The sequence below is a fragment of the Python bivittatus genome, unplaced genomic scaffold, assembly GCF_059951505.1.
Source record: "Python bivittatus isolate LINGU-HERP-01145 unplaced genomic scaffold, Pbiv_v1 ctg000020_np1212, whole genome shotgun sequence".
NCBI classification, from domain to species: Eukaryota; Metazoa; Chordata; class Lepidosauria; order Squamata; family Pythonidae; genus Python; species Python bivittatus.
The window spans coordinates 75797712-75820980 of record NW_028277030.1 but is presented as its reverse complement, the minus strand read 5'-3'; the positions used below and the strand labels follow the sequence as shown (position 1 = coordinate 75820980).

Here is a 23269-nt window from a genome sequence, read left to right as displayed (position 1 = left end):
ATTATATTATTATCAAGAAAGCAACGTATAAAAGGTGGGTTGATTCATCCACAGCAGACAAAAAGAAACAAAGCTAGTTGTAGCAGATATGGAAAATTTAATCTTATGAGTTGTTTTGTCTAATTCATTCATCCTAAGCACCACCCTCTAGCCTAAAGAATGGGAACCCTTAAAGTTCTGAACTGCTGGCCCAAGAGCTTCCTTTTTCTGGTGGTCCTTTTTAAATTATTATTTTGTGGTCTCCTATGCAGATTCAGAAGCTGAATCAGGCACAGATTTAAGTGTCTCTGAGAATATGTCAGATATTAATGACCACTAGGTCTAGACTCAGCATGAGAAACCCAGTTAAATCTTACTGATTTCAAGTACGCGTATTTAGGACTTCAGACTGAATTGGCCAGTGGGAGCTACATGCGTGATAGACTATTCCCTAGAAGTAATAGACTATCTGTGATGATTTCAGTCCAGAAATAAACTATAGATCATTGTAATGCTCACTTTACTCTGAAGCCCTGTAAACCAACCTATTTAAGACACATATTTCAGCAAATGGAACCATTTTTTCAGGAGCCAATATATATTTTATTATGCAGATATAGAGATAAGAGATATAGACACTGTTGAGGAAAAGCATAAAATTGAGGCCAAGCTTTCATTTCTACAAACCTTATACAACTTTGAATAAATATTATTACTAAACTAGATAATCTGATTTAGTATAAGGTGGCCTTCCAATATGCTGTGCCCTTTTCCTGACACATCTTGTGAAATCTTCAGGTTGATGAGAAAGACTTCCATTATTATTCTTAAATTTATTGTGCTGGCTTTCATGGAATAAGACACTAAGTAACAAGAAATTGAATATTTGTATGTAATAGCATCATGCACTGTGCTTGCACCTTAAGAAACCCAGCTTCCATTGAAGTAGCCCCTGCTACTTTAGGTGCTATGATCTTATGCTTAACTTGAATGTTGCAAGAGGTAGTTCCTAAATATCATAGCTTTCCAGTATTCTCATGTCAAATGAAAATCTCCCCTCAGATATCTTACTCAGTATATGTAAGTGCTCTAGAGCAGTGTTTCTCAACCTTGGCAACTTTACGATGTGTGAACTTCAACTCCCAGAATTCCCTAGCCAGTGCTGGCTGGGGAATTCTGGGAGTTGAAGTCCACACTTTTTAAAATTGCCAAAGTTGAGAAACACTGCTCTAGACCATAGAAATTGGGCCAACTGAAGAGAAATCATCTGAAAAGTCCTTCTGTTTTACATTCATCCCTGTGCCACATGAGAAGCTAATTTCAATTTTCTTTAATAGTATTTGGAAATAAGGACAGTTTATTTCTTTCCTGTAAAATGGATTGAACCTATTTCCTTATAAAGTTAATTACAGAAGAACTTTCCCCCATTTCATTTGGCAATATGCTTTAAGTATTCCAAGTTCTGTCTTCTCTTCACCATGTTTTTTTAAATCTGCATCTTTGTTTAGGGCAATCTAATTGTATTTGGGCTTGACTGCTCTAAAGATTTGAGGAATATATTTTCCAATTAGTTTGAGGCCTCACAGGAAAAATACACAAACTGTTACTAAATGAGGACTACAGCTCTGTATCAGGAAAAGGAGAGGAAAATAACAAATGTCACCATAATATTAGTCTTTTCCATGGCCTAGTGATTGGAGACCATGTTCCTAAATTGGGGCAGAAAGCAAGATGAGAGAGTCTCTGAAATTAATTCTGAAAATTTTATTAATTTGAGCTACCTCAGATTACCCAGGAAAAGGCACACCATTGAAATAAAGGTATGGCTTCTCTTTTTAAAATATTTTCCAATTCTACAGGCCTTCAGACCTCAATAGCAGTTGTATTATATCTCCAAGTGTGTGTATGTGTGTTTTTAAAGACCAATAAATGAAGTGATGCAGGGAAATTAATATAGCCTGTAGGGTTCTGAACTGAGTTTTTCTTTCTTGGCTCTTTATCAGGCATGACTGAGTGTCTATATGTATTTCAGAGGATGAGATATTTCCTCTGAAATGTTCCTTGCTTCAGGAAAAGTACTTGTTTCTTCCTTCCCGGCTAAACCATCACAGGGGGCATGGTGCTATGCTGAATAGGGCCATGGCCAGGTACAATCTTACAACTATTTGTTTTTATCCTCATCAGATTGTTTTCTGGCAGGCACCAGGAAGAGCAATAATATATAATCCTCCCACCTCCCCATTTCATTTTAATGATGAAATTTAGATCATGTGTATTCTGGGATTCTCAGAGTCAGTCTACTCACCTGTAATATTCACTGGATGACCCAAACAAGTTATTTTCTTTTAAGCCTTGCCTATTTAACCAAGGTTGTTATGAAGATAACCTGGGATACTCTTTGTATGTTAACACAGCTTTAAGCTTCTTACAAAAAAGAAGAGGAACAAGCCTAGTTGACAAAAAGCTGATCTGTGAAACAGATGCAATATTGTTCTTTCTGAAATTATTTATGTTATTACAAACATATTAACCTTATTAATGTAGTGGAAGCAATGTAGCATTAAAATAACTATACATCTCCAAAGCAAACAAACACTGAAAAATAACATAAAAGTCAAGCAGCTGAATGAATGCTAGGAAGCCCTCAACTTTTCATAGCACTGAGAGACAGCTTGCAATCTCCAGACCTCTTGTCAAAGACCCTTTAGGAGTTTAAGCAATGCTCTAAAAACCTGGGGAAAGAAAAAAGCTTTTACCTGGCCCTAAAGCTATACAGTGTAGTATCAAGCAAGCCTCAATGAGGAGGCTGCCATAGATTCCATCTCTAGCAGCCACCCATTGCATCTCACTTAGCATTAACTTCTAGAGAAAAGCTTCTAAAGATGTCTTCCCTGTCCTGAACCACTAGTCATCCCAGTCCTGAGGAGCTAAAATAGGTAAAGCACAGTTGAGCTGATAACAGCTCGGTTGAAAGAGAGAAAGATTTTGGAGCTCTCATTAAACTTAGTATGTTGGAAATTGTAAGACTACTTGAGTCTGACCTAGGTTTGTATCAATAGTGTAGGCACCTCCTCAGTCAGATTGGGGTTTTAATGTCGTGGTGGTGGTGGTGGTTTGCCATCCTGACAGCATATCTTTCTGCTCAGCAGGTAGAAAGGGATTTAAACTAACCTGGGTTTCATCTCAAACTTCTCCATCTGGCACATTTTAACATTTAAATTAGCCTTTCTCCCTTAAAACCAGCGCTGAGAAATTTCACTTGAAAAATAAGGAAGCTAGTACAGCTGAGGAAGTACCTGGCACAATGTGATCAAATTGTTCAGTCCATTTAATATTGTGCAGCCCAATTCTAGGCCACCTGAATATAGCAATTTAATAATGTGCTTCTATATTTTTGACATAATTAGTGCACTAAAATGTTACTTTAGAAGACATCATTGCTTGAAAAGCAGGATAAATAAATAAATTAATCAGATGGTACTACTTTATTTAAAGACTAAAATGAATGGATGAACCAGGATCTCACACCATACTGGGAAGCTTCTTCACTACTGTAGTTAACTCATAGATCAAGCAAAATGTTTCTGGATAAATATGCTAAGGATCTTGTTGAAAGGTGGAAATTTTAGATCCTCACTGTACCATCCAGTTTTGTCTTTACCATGAAGATAAACATTCTGAGATTTAAAAATGCACATTAAATGCAAAAGCACATTGTGGTTCTTAGTTTTGTTTAAAAGTTATGTGCTGTGGTTTTCTGTTAAGGGATTTTGACAGACCACGAAGGATTCTCCATGAATAAACATTGGTGATTACTGTGGTTGGTATGTTTGATGTGGTACACTGATTGATACCTTCAGTTTCTATTTATCATCTGAGAGTCGTTTTTAATAAGTACATACTTATTATGAGAGCCAGTTTAGTGTAGTGGCGAAGGTGCTGGGCAAATAACCAGGAGATTGTGAGTTCTAGGCCTCCCTTAGGCATGAAAGCCAGCAGGGTGATTTTGGGCCATTCACTCTCTTTGCTGCCTAACCCACTTCACAGACTTCTTGTTGTGGGGAAAATAGGAAGTGGGAACATTCGGTATATGTGCCACCTTGAGTTAACCAAAAAATACAGGATAAAAATCTAATAAATACCTGTAAGTTCCAATCTTAGGCACCTCTGCAGAACACAGATTCCCCTGCTTGTACTTAGCGAGGTTTACTTCTGAATAGAAGTCTTTAGTTTTCTATTTACTAGATTCTGAAATAGCGCTTCTGGTCTTATGCTAAGAAAAAGGAAGAAGGAAGGAAGCTGCTGCTGTTTTGCTAGAAAATTTTTATTCAGTTTGCACAGCTGACATTTTTTGTCCCATTTCTACAACTTTTTAACTTTGACAGGGCAGGAGAATGAGGGGGCTATCACAAAAAAGCTTGTTCAGATAAAATGTATTTATATTAGGGTTTTTTTTTTCAATTATGTTGGCGAAAGAGCAACATCGTGTTAATTTGAATCTGCTTTTGCAGTAACAGTGTTAATAGAAGTTTACAAACATTAAGGACCTTTGAAAGCATTTTACTTTTTTACATATACTTGTTTGCCAAAGTTTGTTCTCTAAAAGCATAACTCTGAAACAGTTGTTTAAATATAATTAAGCATTTGCAAGCCTGTGTATTATTACAGAGTCATGTAATGTGTGAAATGTTTTGGGAACGGAAAGCACACTTCTGTTTTAGTAACCATCCATTCGATATCACCAAGAGTTTATACTTAATGTTAGAGGAGGCTATGTGATATTAGCTTATTTCCCTTTTCATCCCATTCTGTTGTAATAACTAATCTGGTTTGGTTAGTTTTAGCTATGATATATGAATACAGCCATTTTGGTTTTTCAACCATGAGTTTATGGTTTAGAATTGTGTATGAACTCAGCCATTGTGGTTATTCAGTGATGATGGTTAAACCATTCATGGCTTCCTTTCCCCTTGATTTTTCTATCAGATGTAATTTTCGTAGTCTTGTCTATCAGCATGCATATATGTGTAAAACCAATAGTGTAGTGGTACAGAATTTGTCTATAGTTAGTACAGGGTGAAACAGCAGACCATCAGTTGTTGTGTGGATGTTAGTGATACATTGCTATTTATTCCTTGTTCACTCTTTAGGTATTATCTGGATATATAATAAACTCTAGATGTATATTGTCTTTCCAAAAGAAATTAAGATTTGGGAATCTGAATGACTTTTGTCTTCATCAGGACCTATTTTAAATTATACCACCTTCTGTCTTCCATCACTTTGCTGGGTGGTCTTTAAATTAATTAAGAATATAAAACTTATATATAAAACAAGTAAAAGATTTTTACTCTCTTTGTTTTGTGTAATTCGGTGTGGATGTTCCAAAATTTGTTTCATGACTGTTAGTGAGCTGGAAGATGCAACTGAAGTTCTCTTACAAATATACACATACATACATAGGAACAGATAAGCCCCATCAAACTCAGCTGAACTTAGATTCTCTTAAAGAACACATGTCATGTTGGAAATGTGTGTTTATTCCAAGAAAATTGATTGATTTAATCCCCAAAATCTTTCTACCCAAATAGGCATCTTTCATCTGGAAATTGAAGTAGGATGGAATGGGAAGTCTCTTTTGTATGTGTGATTCAAATGCTTACAAATACTCTCCAGCAGGATGAGATCAGATTGCAAAAGAGCATCTACCATCCCATTGTATGTTTCTTGAAGAGAGCAATTTAGAATCAGGTGCAGAAACTGCAAATCTAGAATTATTTCAAAAGCCCTTAAAAGCAAATTATAGCTTTGAATGTATGGTGCTGTCTTTTAGAGCACTTCAGTTGTAGATTTCAAAACATTTGAAATAAACCATCTTGAACATGAACACTAGTGAGTAATCAATATTTTTAAATGTTGAGAAGCCAGATGATATTTGAACATGGGAGATGTCAAGACTTTACTTCCCAACAACAAAACAATCGGATAGAATATCATCTGGACAAATGTAAGCAATTTCTTTTGTCCACAGACTGTTGATTGTGACTCTGTGGAATATTCTATAATCAAAGGGTGTAATTATATTCATAATCACAGAGAAACTGTTCCCACTAATTTTCAGTCCATAAAATAATCTCTTATTAATTCTAATTAATAGTGGGTTTAGGTTGTTGACATTTGGGAACTCAGAGATAATTTCATTTTATTAGTGTTTTTAGCTTATGTGCTAAAATATGTGCTTAAGCTTTTAGAATATGTATAGTTAGATGCAGTTTAGATACACTTTTATGGTCTGTCATAACAGCAGGGTCAAGATTTCACAAGCAAACCCAAGCAAATATGTCACAATTGAAAACCCATAGATCTGTTTTGTCTGTGTATTGCACACTGCTATGGCAAACAGAAATGTTGACACAGACATGGAGGTGTAGAAACAGGAAGGAAGTGTTGGAGACCGATCATTCCAAAGAATGAGATACTGGAAGCACGCAGGAACTGCATTAGGTTAATAAACTTAACTTTTTAGCAGGCAAGGTTGTAAAGCCCTCCCCTCAATTCATACTACTTATAGCTTTGAGCTAAAAAGCTAAGTGAGCAATAGTTAATCTACTTCAGATATCGAGTATTCATTTAATACACATACTATGTATATGTGAACTTAATTCAAGTACTTAATGTTGCTGCTTGTCTATTGATTTTAAGAAAAATGAACTCTAATTCTGAAAAGATGGCTTTCTGAGAGTGTATCACACTATACAGTATCTATTTTAGTCTTCTCTGCTCTGGTGCCCTCCAGATGTAGTAGACTACAATTCCTTAAGTTCCCATCTTGCATGGCCAGAACCAATGGTGATGGGAGAATTTTGGAAGTTGTATTCTAACTCATCTGGAAGAAACCAAGTTGGGGAAATTAAATATACATCATAAAATGAAAGCATTACAGAATGTAATCCATATTTCAAACTGAATCCGGAAGGCTTCTAAACTTCACTGTATATGAACAAAGAATTGAGCCCAAATCAAACAAACCATTGGTTAGTACCATATGTGATTCCAGCCACAATCTCCAGTGGATATCAATCCTGATTAAAACTACCCCTGGGATTTTTCACTACTTATGGAAGACAGGAACATTTTCAGGCTGAGGTCTAAATAAAGTACATTATGGAAAGGTTACTTTGTTGGTATTAGGTGAAGATACATGGATTGACCTATTTTGCGTTAACAGAAAAATTATAAAGAATTGATTAGAACTCTATGGGTTGTTTCGTACATTTATTTTATTTATTTTATTTAATAGACTTGTCCCAGCCCATCTCCCCACAACGGAGGACCCTGCATGCATGTTTATCACTTGAGACATATTTTGGGGTTTGTGCTTCATCATTTTTATCAATATTTCACTCTTGTTTTGACTACCAGACAACCTCACATTTAGCCTGAAGATCCTTCCAGATATCTTGTGTAGTCCATCATCAAAAGGCCCAGCTACTGGCTGTTTTGATGACCATATTGTTTCATTTTTAACCCAATGTTCTCAAGCTATTGTATTTCCTACTAAATTAAAGTGGTTTTTTTTTAAATTGAAATATGCAACGCTGCTGACATAACGCTATAACTGAACAGTATTTCTGCAACCCATAGGTATCATCCATTTACTTCTGGACAGTCTTCTCACAACTGTCCATGCACCCGCACTGAGTTTCAGCATTTCATTGCCATTTGAAAGTAGGACAGATATAGCATCTGCAGTCAGTTTTGTGCCCTCTGCCTTGCATAAAAGCATACTGTCCTGTTCATGGAGGTGCCGTATCCTGGGTGCCATATCCTAGAGCTTCCTTCAGTCTTTCTCCCTGGAGAAAACAGGTATGTTACATTAAAATATACACTTCACTTTATGTAATTAGTGGCTTAAAACTGGTGGAATCCTTTATGATTAGACAGTTCAAAATTAAATCTTTTCAGGTGTACTTATGGTTCAGAGGTAAGATTTTTTGTAAGAAATATGTGTCTTAGTTTGAGCAACTTTGACATACATGCTTTCTTCTTCTTACTCCAGCAAGAAAATATGGTATACCCAGAACTAACAGCTACTACTGTTAAATCTCCATAGTAAAAATTAAAATAGAATGTACACAGATCTTGCTGCCTCTACCTGATAATGCACACATTATTAGGAATAGGCTTCTTCCTTTATTTGTCTTCTCCAGTTCTATTTAACCAACATTGTAGTCTTCCTATTGGCTTTCAGTTGTGAACACTACCCATTTAAATTGGCCAGTTAATAATCAGTTGCCTGGGTTAGTCCTTTACTTAAATTTACTCCTATATGTCACTATTAGCTTTCCCAGGACTTTCCCTGTGGTGTTTTTGCTCTCAGGGCCATGCAATTTCTTCTATGGTTTCTGCTGCACATCTGTTTCTCTCTGATACCATTGCATTTATGACCTATGGGAATTCCTTCTCAGTAAAAGAAAACCAACAAACAAAACTGTGTCTCTAGATAGAGTTAAATGTCTTGCAAAATGTCAGTTTAATTCCATGTACTATTTAATTTATAAACTGTTTAGTTGAAGGTTGCAAAGGAATAAAGATTCAAGAGTCCTATCAGAAGGAAGCCACACAATATTGATAGTGAAAATTAGAAGTTACACTAAAATACCAAAAGCAGGGAAAAGCTCCTCTGCAATGTCCACTAGAATATATCCACTTCTTGATATCTTCACCGTGGTTTTTAATCATATTCGAACAGCATCAATCCTAAACAGAGTCAAGAAGGTTTAAAACTTCAGATGTGTTACTGTTCTCCAAAACCTGCTAATTCACACTGGTTAGGACAGATGATTATTTTTTTCATGTCTCCTCCATTCAAATCCATAGAAATATTTTCCTATGGCACAGAGAAGGAGACCAATACTGAGCAACTTAATCCTGGATTCTTCACTCCAAAGCTACAGCTCTACTACCACTCTCAGTCACTTCCACCAATGCCTGTTTTATTAAATAAACTGGGTTTTAGATCTTCTTAAATACAGTGTGTCCAAAGGATGTATAGAGGTAGAATGGGGGAAGAGAGAATTCCATAATTGATACAAAATGGCATTCTGGCCTATTCCCATTTGGTTGTCTTCTTATCAGTATGCCATATGGTCTGTGTGTGAAATGGTTCACTTTCTACCAGTGGACATTTCTGGGCTAGCAATTTATACCATGACCAGCCACTCTGGTATGGCTGAATGGCACTACGAATTGCTAGTGCAGGGCCTTCTAGTGGTTCCGTATCCTCACTAATCTAACTGGGGAGTGTTCTAATACTAGAATATGTTGTGTTGGAAACATCAGTAATACGGAACAAATGTAACTAGAGGGAAAAACAGACTAGAAACAATTCAGTTTTAAGGGAGGGATTTGTTGGAAAGTTTCATAGAAAATTAGGATTGAGAAGTCCATTAGGTCTGATAAGTATCTACCCCAGGAAGTGCCACATCAGGCAGACCAACAAGTTCCCCATCCTTGGTCGGGTCTGACAAATGTCAAAACATCGAAATAAGCTTTCTTCCAGTTCTGTTGGATAGCTAGGATTTATTTTCAGGACTGTCAGATACGAAGCAAGTTTTCTGCCATTGATCTGTAAGACCTCCTTTGCTGTCCTATTCCATTTGTACTTATTTCTCTCTCTATTGACTTGACTATTCCAAGTGCAACAGTATTTTCCACCATGATTGAATTTATCTTCTGAGATTGCCAGTTATTGATAACAACTGGTAGATGTTATCGTTATATAAAATTCATAGAACATCTAGATGACATATAGTAATAATGTGGCTGCTTGGGATGTAAAATTATTTATTTACTGTATTCTGGTTACTTAGCCAGAATTCTTGGCCAGACCCTAAGCCATATTGCATTGATATAGATTTGTGGAAAGCATTTGAAAGAGATGTTTCACAAAGTGTGTTAGTATGCAAAGTGTCCCTCCTCAAAGCTTTCAAGCAGCTGTATCTTGTAGAAGGCTCAAGTAGCTGCTTTGAAAGCTATTTCTAGTTGTCTGCACATTCATGTGGCCACAAGGACATCTTTGAATGTTTTGCATATTTATAGTATTATATGTCTATTGAATGATACTTGCAAATCACTTAATGTTCTAAAAGTCTCCAATAGCTTTTAAAAAGAAGTAGTGATGGTTCTTTGCAATTGGGGGCAAATTCAATTTTCTACCAGTATCTTGCTTAGAAAATGGCAAATAACATTTAAGTATCTTTTCTGTTTTCCTAGATATAGCTGGAAGCATAATTTTTTGCTTTTAAATGACACTACTTTGAAGATGAACAAATAGTCCCATTATTACAAAACTATAGAAAGATCAACAACTGAGTAGACTTACCTAGCCATCATAGGATGAGTAGAGATGATGATTCATCATAACTTATGATGCACATATGCAAGTGCATGCTAACAAAATTCTCTTCATTTTTTGGCAAGATGGCAAGACTATTCCAAGATAAACCCTAGGGAAATTCAGATGCCTTTCTTTGTACTTCTGCTATGCAGTAAAAAGAAAAGTATAGTTCTGAAATGCATAACAATCCCTAAAATTATTGTGAGCAGACAAGTCTGGTTCATTTGATACATATATATACAAATAAATATCAAGCTCTTTGGAAGGAATGTACACCGTATTTTGTGAGCTAGCTTGGTACCTGAGCTGGATGGTGGCATAGTCAAGTGGTGGTAATGTGGAACAGGTAGTCTGAACAATCTGGAGAACACCAGGTTGAGAAGGATGTGTTACAAGATCCTCAGCAATTTCAGTTGAAAGTTGCTCTTTCTAGGTGTAGGTATAAAATTTAGCAAAGTTATAATATTCAGCTGAAGCAGAATAACAGCTGAAAATAATGCTATATTCCTGCCAGTTACTTAGATCAGCAAAACAGCCCCAGTTGAAGCTCTTCCAGCTGCAAGACACATCTATGTATCACATGTCTATCACTTGAGGAAGGGGCCCATCTCTGTGTGGCTTTCAAGCTCTGGAATGTGTTTCCTAAGAAGTGCATTTGGATCCCATTCTCCCACTATTCAAGAAAATGTCAAAAACCCTAACTCTTCCACTAAGTTTTTAATTGCTAGAGGAATTCATTTTAATGATATTGATTTTAATTTTACCCCTTGAGATCCTGATTTGCATACAACAGCACAACCATGCTTTGGGCTAAACTGGGTTTTAGTTATGTTTTTTGCATGCTGGCCAAAATATGCAAAACTGACCAGTTATCATCCCTTTACCTTATGAGGGAGCGCTGCATGTTATCTGGATGCAACAAAGGTTACCTAGACTATTCTTTTTTTGATTTGACAACAAGTGTCATGTGAAAACCTTGATTGATCAAAACCATGATGGTGATGGAGATCAATATTTATGGTGATGACCATGTCATATGGAAGATTGCGACTTGAAATGTAAGAGCTATATATGATAAATCTAGTTAATTTCCTTTTCTTTTTTCTGGTACCCTGTCTCCAATTTCTCTCACTTACACCTTGTTACTCTTTTCCTGCCCATAATGCTGCTTGCCCAGATAGGGAATAGTGTGATGGGTATGTATGGATGTAAATAAATAAATGAATTTGAACAAATAATATATGTTAAAAGAGCGACTTAGTGACAACTTAGCTACTATCTAGTGCATCTTGCACTCAATTGTTTTACAGGGTTTTGTTTCATGAGTCTCCTGAACCATTGGAGATGGTGAGTCACATCTTGGAGCGCATGCACAAGAATGGTTGAGTTGATTCTGATATGCAAATGCCTGGATGATGAAATGGAGAATAACAGCTAAAGATGTAGATAATCAAAACTCAATTATGTTACATTGTTTGCACATTCTTGAGTTCAGTGCTGTTTACAGTTTTTCAGTCACAAATTATACAAGGTAAAGGTCAATATGGGCATACTTGCACTATGTCATGTTGCTCCTGCTAGCATCAAAACTGGTTTCTCTGCATTTTTAAATTGTGAATGGCAGCTGTAATGGTGGGACTAAATGGAGTCTTTTCTTCTCCTTCAAAGCAACATTTAAAAATCTATTCAGAATTGCAAAATTGCTAAGAGTAGGCTTTTTCTTTAAATGCTGGAAACACTCCTATATTTTTGGAAAACATAATATTTATATTCATATTTCCTTTGGTCAATGAGAAAGTAACTCCTATAAAATTAAGGTAGCTCCCCTGGCACAAAATTTACTCAGATCATGGTAGCCAGAATGTTATGATTGCTCCCTCCAGTGAGGAATGTGTTTTAATTTGGGACTATGGATTTTAGTATTCCTCTGTCTCCAGGTGTGTATTTGTGTATTCCCTATGGTGTATAAATACACATATACTGTATATACTGCCTATGAATTGGCTGAATTGTTATTGTTCATATTGTTATGTCAGTTGTTTATTTTTAATCTGAACTATGAAGTTGGGAGTTTTATGCCACTTGGAGTTGTCTTCGATTAAAGCAGTTTATTAACCCTTGTGAAATAAATTAAAGAAGAAAATATAGCAATCATGGATAGTGATTGCTTTGAGGTTCTTGGCTAACTATTAGAATCAATTCATGCATTAGCATCATAATCGTATGTATGTTTACCCTGACTCTTGAGCTATAATCCTATGCATATTTACCAAGCATATTTATCTTGGAGTAAATTCCGTTCACTTTATGGTCCTTATTTCTAAGTAGACATTGTTGGAATTGCAATTTAACCTGTATGTTACTCCCAATGTTTTTGGAACATTACTATAATGCACAATAATGAAATAGCACAGAACATAATTCCTGATGCTGAGCCCTTGTATCTTTCCATATGTTGCTGAACCCTAACTCCCAGCATCCCCCATCATTGGCCATAGTGCCAGCGATTACTGGTTATTTTAGTTCAGCAAATCTTAAGTGCCCCACTCCAATCTAAAGATATATGCCAGGACTGTACAGATGCAATTATAATCATTATGTTGTTCACCGAAAAGTGAACTCCCATGCTCTTAAAAATGAAAATGTAGGAAGGGGCAGTTCATTTAATTGCATTTTCAGAATATTCATCTAGTGGGCCATGATTAAAGAAAGCTTGAGTAACACTGCATTATAGAGTACACAAATAAAGTTCACTACAAAAGATTAGTTTTCCATATTTTTTTTTACTCACCTCCAATTGCAAATAAGTATAGAATATATATTTATTACTAAATCTGTCAGTTTTTACTCTCAGTAAGGCAAAGCTTCCTTCAAATTGAGCTTCACTCTTAATGATTTCATGGTCATCTCTATGCAGTTTCTTTTACAACAGTATGGAAGCGTTGCCACAACTTCTGGGATTTTTTTTCTTTTAATTTTCCAGTCCAGCCCACGGACCCATGTTCCCTGGTAATTTCCCATTCAAAGACACCAGGCCCAACTGTGCCTAGCTTCTTAGCCCAGTCAAGAACAGCCAGGTCTGCCACTGCTCTTTACAAGATCTTATCAATTGATATAGAGAAACCTGTTGAATGTTGAATTTGCCGGTTAAATTTTGACTTTCATTTATTTTTCCATCTATTGGCATTAAAATAAAATAGATAAAGTTATGCTGTTGCCAGGAGAATTAGGTTGTATCCCTGTGTGAAAGATTGACCTGATTCAGATCAGACTGGGGAACAGAATCTGTTGCAAAGAAGGAAAGAGATGGCTCCTTTCCTTTCATCTTTATATAAAAGTTATTTCAGCTTTTCTCATCTCTGCCTGACGGAGTCTCTCTTTTGCAAAGAGTATGGGAATCTGGTCTTTGCATCTAGTCACCCTACTGACATACTGGAGAGAGCCAGAGCTTCATTATCTACTGACTGCAGGGCTGCTGCTGTAAGAGTTATGATACATTTGACAAATTAAAAAAAATAGATTGATTCAACATGCTTGTATTTAGCTTTCAACTTTCACATGCATTTAAAATGCTGCAGGGTGAAAATCTAATCACCTAAACGAGAAAGGATTCAAAATATTACATACAGAATTACCTGTGACTTGTACACAGTGGCAAAAAGAAACAGGTAAAAAAATGCTAGACTGTTAGTATATTTGTTAGAAAAGCAATAGCGTAGGTGCATATAGTAAGAAACCATAGATAGATATCTTAGCTAAAAGTGGGAGCCCATCTTTCTGGAGTTGAGAGTGGCTTGAAAGACTGACTCTTGGGCTTTATTTGCCTCCTATTTTTATCTCAGATGACTGGACTCAGCAGCTTTTTTATTTCTTTCAAAAACCTGTACAATCTGTTTGAGCAAAGGTGAAAAGAGGACACAAGTGATGTGTTCCTACAAAAAAAAAACAACGATGTTCCTCATAAACCACCTCAACTCTCCCTTCTCACTGTCCAGCAGTATCTCTGCAAGCAAAAATACGCAAGACTGTCAAAAAATTTTAACTTTTAATTTTTTGTAGTGTTTTTTTCCATTTTTAATAATGACTTTTATATTTTATGATGACTGTTTTTTATATATTTGTTGTTTTTATTGATTGTTGTACACTGCTCAGAATCACTTCTTGTGAGATGGGTGGCCATATAAATGTGATGAAAGAAAGAAAGAAAGAAAGAAAGAAAGAAAGAAAGAAAGAAAGAAAGAAAGAAAGAAAGAAAGAAAGAAAGAAAGAAAGAAAAAGAAAGATGAAGAAGGAAGAAACATTGTATTTTACAAGTGGATGAGACTCTCCAACTTTTTGTGGAATACTAGCTTTCCCTCTGGGTAGAAAAGTGGATTATATATTGAAGTAGAAGAGCAGCAATGATATTTGCATTGCTAGGAAAGAAAGTTAGGTTGACATCCTAATCATTGAGCTATTATTAAATTCAGACTTAATTCGAAGTAGGATTGTGTTGTTAAGGAGCTAGAGGGAGGGAAGATGTTTATCTACTGCGTTTGGCTCATTGTTGCAATTGCTTGCCCTCAAAATTGACAAAGAGCAGAAATATCAAAGCAAGCTGTTCTGATCCTGGCAGCGAGGGTCTCATCTGTTCTTGTGATCAGTTTCAGTTTCTGCTGATACATCGCTTAGTAGAAGGCAAAAGCAAATCTTAAAATGCATTAGCTTTGAACGTCTGATGGTGCAAATAAAAATGATCCATACATTTGTACATGGGGAGGGAAATACAGAAGGGCTGCATCCAAGTCACTTGCAATTTTGTCAAGTTCATTGGGTGAGAGGAGGAAGGAGAAAGGGTCTGTAATTGCTGCCTGGAGCCTTGAGAGAGGCTCATTAAAACAGGGCTGCCACCACTGCAATGCCTAGACTCTCAAAAGTGGCCTCTATATATCATCTGCATTTTTCTCATTCCGGCCACTAATTAAATGAGTAGCTTTGTAGCCTTCTTAATAGGAGAGGTGAGGAAGGACTGTCTTTCCTTGAGAGTTGAGCTGCAGCAGGAGACGAAGCAGATTCGGTGATTCCTGTTCTCCAAGTGCAGCAGAAATGCAGCCCTGCCCTTCCCAACCTCCTCTCCGCCCAGCAAATATTCCTGCTGACAAGCAAAGTGATCAAACATCTCCCATTCTGTGCCAAGCTGTAGGCACAGCTGCATGCGTGTGGAATACTGCTTCCTTTGCAGAGAGAGGAGGGAGAGCTGGGGGGATCAAGTGTCATTTCTTTGATTCTGGCTGGGCAGAAAATCCATGTCTTGCTTATGTCTCTTTTCCTCTCTCATTTTCAGTCTATTGAGTGCATTAGTATCTGCAATAACAAGAGAGCCTGCTGAGCTGCAGCAAAGGAGCAAACAAGACAGGTTTCATCATAATGGAAGCATAATGGGGTCCCTGGAGGCCTCGACCTGAGCACACCGGGATGCTTCACGTTCCTGTGAAAGAGCAGCTTGTGCTCTCTTTGGTGTAAACAGACTTTGGAAAACATGTCTGTGTTTTGGTGTTGGTGTTCAGTTTAGCTGGCAATCTGCATCATGCTCCCCAACTCCCAGTGTTAGCTATGGAAACTGTGAACCGTCTTCTGTCTTTAGAGGATTTGAGTCCATTTCCCATTTACAAAGCATGCATCCATAATACATCACTTCCTGACAAGTTAATTTTTATTTGCAGTCATTTAGAGTCATATTTTGCTACACCATGTTCCTTTCCATCTGTGCACATGTGGATCCCATGCAACAGCTTAGAGATAGGAGGGGTCTGTCTGTCTGTCCGTCCGTCCATCCTGAATGGATACAGTGCACTTCAGACCACACAGTAGCTGACTCCTCCTGATTAGGTGGCAAGGAGCCAGTGCAAATTCATTCCTGCAATGGCTTAGAAAAAAAGTAGTAAATCCTGCAAAAAGCAGCAGCAGTGGTAGTGTAGCACTGGGGAAAGCAGGATAACCTGCAGAGGATCAGCTCTGTCCTCTGGATGACATTCACATTCAGGACAGAAATATGTCCTGTTCAAAAAATGATTTAATGTTAAGGATTTTAGAGAGGGAAATGGTATTACTGTGCCAAGATGAGAAGTGAGCTTTTTGATGCTCTTTCTGTTGGTTTCCAGAAAGCAAACATGGTCCTTTAAATTTGCGTACTATGAAATTATTACTGTTTGCAACCAATTTTCTAGAGTGTGAAATGAGGATACTAATAAAATTCCCATCAGCAAAATAATTGTAAAAGCCTTTTAATTTGCAGCAGCCTGGAGATGGGCAATGTCTCAGGCAGGAAACCCCTTATTTGCACATAGAAGGTCCCGTATTAAATTACAGGACATCATTGATGGAAACATTCTCGGGTAATAGTGCTAGGGAAGTTCTCTGCTCCGTAGCCATTAGTGCCTAAGCTGGAAATGAAGTTGTAATTAAGGCTGGGCTGTAACAATCTGATTTTCTGTCTTTGCAACCCTCTAGTGGTAGCCTGGATTTTTACAGCCCAGTTATGGTAGTCCTAGTTCAACATACCTGGAGACATCAGAAAAGACTGAATTTGGGGCTGGTTTACAGTGGGCCAAACTATAATGGAGATTCGCTGAATGCTTTTTCTTATGTGGAAGCAATGGCTAAACTTATTGGGGATGTAACAAGGAGGAAGAAAAGTGCTCCTGTGCCTCTCCCTGACTGGAACCTCAACGATGCTATTTGTTTCCAAGGGGGAAAAAAAAGATACAGTATAGAATGTATCTCTCCATATAATAGGGCTGATATCAGCTGATAGTGGCTCAGTGAAGAAAAGAAGGATTCAAGGTCATGTGAGCCTCTCTGGAAGCCCTTTACATTTCAGAATTTTCCTTTCTTTTAGTCTCCCAAAGAGACTATGATCGTATGTATGTGTACGCGCGCACGCACTCACCCTTCTAGCTCTTTGTGGGCTAGCTTTAAAATTATGTACTGGCTTTATCTTTTTAGTCACAGCAAAGCTAAGAAAGCTGTTATGATGGAAAGATGATCATAGCAACTAATACATTCTTCTAATAATTTCACTCTTATTTTTATTATTCTATACATTATAATATATAACTTTTTTCTTTCTACTTTCTTACTAGATCCACAGGTATATTGCTAGATTTCTTAAATACTAATAAAGCTCTGTGTCTAATTCCCTATTCTTAATCCTAAATTAAGATTGTATAAAATTAAAGGAAAATAATTAGCTTCAGTGTGGAAGCATACAACTGTTTTGTAATTCAAACATTTAATTTGTTTTATCTAGCTGACAGAGGCCAGGATCCCCTAGTGCTATCTATATGTTGGAATTGCAACTCCTCTCATTTGCATCTGGAGGGCATTTGGTTAGGAAACTTGGATTTAGAGGTTCTAAAGCTTATGTAAATTGAGTATTTGGAGTCAGGAGGGTGCTACATTGAGAAACAGGAGAACATTCCATTACCCTCCTGTGTCAGATGTGAACTTCTAACTCAGGTTCTGACAATGGTATCATTAGGAACTGAATGAAATATCTTTATCATGGTGTGTTGGCCAGCAGTATAACTTTCTGGCTGGTTTAAATATAGACATCAAATATATTAAAAAATAAAGCCGTGAGCTCCTGGAAGAGCCATTGAAACTGTTAGGAAATATATTGAAATTCAGTACCTCCAGCAGAATTTCCAGAAATATACCTGACCTGTTTTTCTATACATTGGATCAGTAAGATACTTGTGTGACATCAATGCTTAAATGAGAGCCTGGCGTCAAAAGGAAAGCTTTAGATTTTGGGAGAAGCCATAACGGAGACAGACTAGACTGATACAAAACCAAGTACAGTATATAATGTATACAAATTGGCAGGGTTCACACATCGTTTACTGAACTCTATTTCAGTGAATAACATCCGTTTTGTGTTTGGCTTGGCATTTTGTATAAACCTAGGAAATTGTGACATATTCCACAAACCATAGTTAAGAAACCATGGTTTATATGTGTCAATTAGTCTAACGTTCATTGATCTGACTGTCATTTCTCATGCTGTCAGTAAATGTAGTTCTTTTATTTTTCTAAATGTTATATTGATGCAGCAACAAAAATCTAGCACAGCAATTCATCAAATCCTCCTGCCTGGGGACCAATTTGTAGGGAGAGGGAGAGTCTATCGAGAATGCCAAGATCTCTTTTTAGCATTGCCAAAAGTGTATCTGTTACAAGTAATTGTAGAAGTATTTTGTTGTTTTTCTTTTTGAAATAGATGTTTACCAGTGCATTATTATTTTATTATTTTTGTTCTGTAGTTGATTTCAGGTATTGAAGCTGGTCTCAGGTTATTTTCTTGGAGCTCTCTCTGAAATTAAATGGCTTAAATCAGCCTTCCTTTAACAGGGTGCCACTGTAACAAGAATTATTTTCAGCCATAATAATTCTCAGATATTGGGATATCACTACCAACTGAAAATTGGGAAGAGCATCTTAGAAAATCTAATTTTTTGTGATTTTGAGGAACCAGCCTTAAATGTTTAAAAATCTATTAACAGTTTCAAAAGACCATAATCCTGGAAAATCTTGGAATTGAGGGGAAGAAATTTTTTTTGCCTTTTTAATAGTTAAAAAAAGAGAAAGAAGAAGAGGTGGAGGATCCCTGCCTGTAGCCAGAATGGATTTTTTCTACAGAAGGTCAAATGCTAGCTGTATTTTATTCCAGCTACTGTTCAATCCATCATAAATTATTATAGATCCACTATGCTGAATTTTCCAAATTTATTTCCATCAGGATCCACAGAGGAATTGATTTTAATCCCTAGGGGTCCAGGGGATCTGTGGTGATGGGGTCAGTTATGTCAAAATGTTAGACCCAATGGAACAGAGTCTCACCCTTTTTTACATGCATGAGATCCCTGCAATGCACAGGAAAAAGAAGGGGGGGGACACTGACAGCTCAGTCACACCCACCATTTTCATGTTGTAGACAGACACCCATACATATACAGTAAAACCTTGGTTTGCGAGCATAATTCATTCCAGAAACATGCTTGTAATTCAAAGCACTTGTATATCAAAGCGAATTTCCCCATAAGAAATAATGGAAACTCAGATGATTCGTTCCACAACCCAAAAATATTCATATAAAAATGATTACAATACTGTAATATAATACAAAATAATAAAGAAAATACAAAATATAAAAAAAAATAAAACAAATTAACCTGCACTACCTTTGAAAACCTCCGTGGCTGGCGTGAGGGAGACAAGAGAGAGGAGGGTTATTGTGTAGGATGACTTTCACTATCACTAGCATGGGAGACGATCACCCACAATCCCACGAGAGAGAGAACCACCATTGGCTCAGTTGTGATCATGTGACATTCGGTGTCACGTACTACTCATATTGCAAGACATCACTCGTTTATCAAGTTAAGATTTATTAGAAATGTTTGCTCGTCTTGCGGAACACTCACAGAACAAGTTACTCGCAATCCAAGATTTTACTGTACACACACTCCATCAATGCCCCTGCCCAGCTTAAATTTGGGAACACAATTTGCTTTTTCATCTCAAACTGTAACCAATATACCTTTTTCACTGTTAGGGTGATATGATCATGATATTGTGCCCCAATTAACACCCAAACCGCCAATTGAAACTGCCAGTGTTCTTTGATGGGATCCCTATGAAGAACACATTGGAGCAGTGATTCTGCAACATGATTTGACCAAAGCATTCTCCAAGTGAATGAATCAGTATAAAACAGTGAATCAGATGCAACCCTATGTATATCACTTCAAAAGTAAGCACAACTTGGTTCAGTGGATTTAATTTCAAGTGCGCATAGGATTGCGGCCTTAATCATCAAAATAAAAATAATTGGAAGCATAAAGTTAAATGATAACAGCAGAACATGTAATTAATAATGTGTATTACCAAGAAACTTTTTCCAGTAAGTCATATCTTCAGCTGGATATCGCTTTTCGTTTTAATTTTATACTGCCAGCATTTCTTAAAGATTCAGAATGGGGTGGTTTTTTTTGTTTTGTTTTTAAAGAACAGAGTGTTCAAATGATTTCATAACTATTCTCTGCTAGAAGAGGTCTTCAACAGGTCATGATTTACTGAATTTTCAGTAACTATTTATACACTGTATATATGTGTCAAGTCAGTCTTGATTCCAGGCAATTGCCTGGACTAGTCCCTGCAGTTTTCTTGGCAAGATTTCAGAAGTGGTTTGCCATTGCTTCCTTCCTAGGGCTGAGAGTGAGTGACTGGCTCAAGGCCACCCAGCTGGATTGATGCCAAAGATAGGACTAGAACTCATGGCTCCCAGTTTCTAGCCTGGTGCCTTTAACCACGGGACCAAACTGGTTTAGTAACTATGCATGGATTTACTTGCCTTGAAGATTTCAATTAGCTACTTGATAGATGATCACATTAGTATTGTCACACTGATTCTAAAAATGTTGCATTTTGCTATTGTCTACTGTGATCCCTTCTCATTGTTCCTCCCTCTCCCCCTCAAATTGCTAGAGAGGGCAGAAAATAAGCTGTTGGAGGGACATTGAAAAGCCTCACACCCCTCCTTCACTACCTTAACTCTTGAACCTGTCCCTCCCAAATGAAGACCATGAAGAGAAAAATATGCTCACATTCCTAGCAAGGAATCCAAAACCTTTAATGAGGGAAAACAACAACAGCTAACAGGACTAGGTAGGCAAAAGGGTTGGGGTTTGATATTCCTATGATATGGATTGATTGCAGATAGTTTAAACCTATAAATCTTGGTTAGCTGTAGGCTAATTCCAATCCTCTTGGTCTTAGTTAGGTGAGTCTGTTATCCCCCCTTTTGGTGTTTCCATGACACACTAAGCCCCCATTGCCAATTAAGAGGATCGTGGGAAGAAGGGTATTGATAAATGGGCAGAGGAGTCTGCTATCATTAAATCCTGAACTATAATTTAAACTCTGAATTTAAAATGTTGTTTGCAAACTCTTTAAAGGAAAATGTGTGTGGGAAGGGAAATACACCAGGCAGAGGAACAGAGAGAAATCTTTAAAGTGGTTAAAGGATAGTTCATTTTAAACTCAGTTTTAAATGAACTCTTTAGGTACTTGAGCTAAAATTGGAAGGATTTTTAGACAGCTACAGGGAAGGAATATAAATGTTCCCTTTGCATGCAAATCCCCCATTTTCACTGAGAAAAGACAACTTCAAAACTTACTCAAACTGATAAGCTGTGCATCACTTGAGATTTCCAGGGCAAAAAGGTGCTTTAAGGGAGGGAATGTATTGCCTGTCTGCAACTTTTAAAATCAAATGCATCTTTCCCTGGGATCAATCCTAGAAAAAGTTGTGGTCGTTTTAAAGATAGGTGCACAGGTGCCTCACTCACACACACCTGAAGTGTCTTTTGCTTTCAATCCAGTGTATTATAAAGTCCTATAAATACTACTTTTAAAGGTAAACAACAGTCATGGGAAAGTGATTATAGTAAGGACATATGTGTGGGTGCATAATCTGATGTGGAATATATTACAAAATGTGTTTAATTTCTTCAAAATTAAAGTACCCAGTTTAGTGCTGTATGTAAATTTTTTCTTTCTGTTTTCAAGCGCTCTTGGGTACTGTTGATCTCAGGTTTGGCTTGTGGTCTTGCCGGAGGCATCTGAACAGAATGTGGAACGAGGTGGGTTTCTTACTTTGATTCAGCATGGCTTCTCTCATTTTCTTGGCTGTTTCTCAAAACACTACAGGCACATGACTGCTTATTGACTTTAACACTAACTTCTTAACACTAGTCATCACACCATAAAAGCCCCCCCCCCCTTTTTTTTAGTACAGGTTAGATTTGCTGTTACATATTTCTGGACCCTTAGCAGGAAATTGCAGCTTTGAAATAATGAGACAGCAAGTTTGAACATTCTTTAAATGCAACATTACTTCTGTTCCCTCTGTAAACCCAGTGATGCTGAAAATAAGACATTCTGCTATAAACAATACAGCTGAAAAACAGCAAAAACACAACAGGGATTTCTATCAAGAGTGTTCAGCATTTAAAGAGATAGATTTATATTCTGCATTCTACAAAGCAGATTTTGGGAGTAATTCTTCACAAGTCTTTTCTACTTTGTTCTGCTATTACAGGGAAACTTTCTATAAAAATAATCCTAAGAAGCTGAGAAATAAACTGGAACAATCAGGATGTCTAAAAAAGACAGAATCCTGCCCCACTGTTCCTTCCTCATGTGTAGGGCTACCAAATCTGAACTCCAAAAATCCAGATGGTCACTAGATGGCAGCTGATTATCTGGATTTTTCAGCCCTTTTCCTGATGAGTCCTATTGTGAAAAATAATTTGAAATCTAAACCATAAATTCTAAATTAATAGTCGATAAGATGGAGCTGTTGGTGTGTGCTATTTTCATGAGCGTCTGATGTCACAAATCCAGGAAATCACAATGATACTAGCATTGTTGAAGGATAATAATTAAAGCACAAGCTCTGTTCTGGTAAATCAATAGCCCATTGGGCATTAATGGGTTCTTCTATGCTTTAGAGTATTAAACTCAGCCCAATTAATTCTCAGATGATGTACTCTGGTGAAGCTGTATGTGTATGTTTTTTCCCCAAAATATGGCTGATTTTTTTTTAAAAGTCTGGAGTTGTTTGCCTCATTACTGGTGATCTTTGATTTCAGTATGCCCCAAAAATATGTAATTAGGGTACAGATAGGGCAGGTTTGTATTTTCAAAAACAAAGGAAACCCAAATCAGAGTATGTTCCTAAATGTCCACATTACTAAGTAACAAACTGAAAAGATTTGGTGATTCCACAGTCCTGTATGAATTCCTTTTCAGTATGATTGCACAATTCTGTAGGGCAGAAAAGATATT

At 37.0% G+C, this 23269-nt stretch overlaps 1 long non-coding RNA gene across 7 annotated transcripts in view; it reads left to right on the top strand.

Moving 5' to 3' along the window:
• LOC148217100 (uncharacterized) overlaps nucleotides 1-23269 on the top strand; it is a 57897-nt gene that overhangs the window by 19579 nt on the left and 15049 nt on the right. For 4 of the 7 annotated variants that reach the window (XR_015796407.1, XR_015796403.1, XR_015796401.1 and 1 more), the window contains exons 2-3: nucleotides 7624-7845; nucleotides 15702-22062. This is a non-coding gene — a long non-coding RNA (uncharacterized LOC148217100). The remainder of the gene's footprint in view (nucleotides 1-7623; nucleotides 7846-15701; nucleotides 22063-23269) is intronic. The other 3 variants (XR_015796406.1, XR_015796410.1, XR_015796405.1) reach the window with 3 other exon arrangements.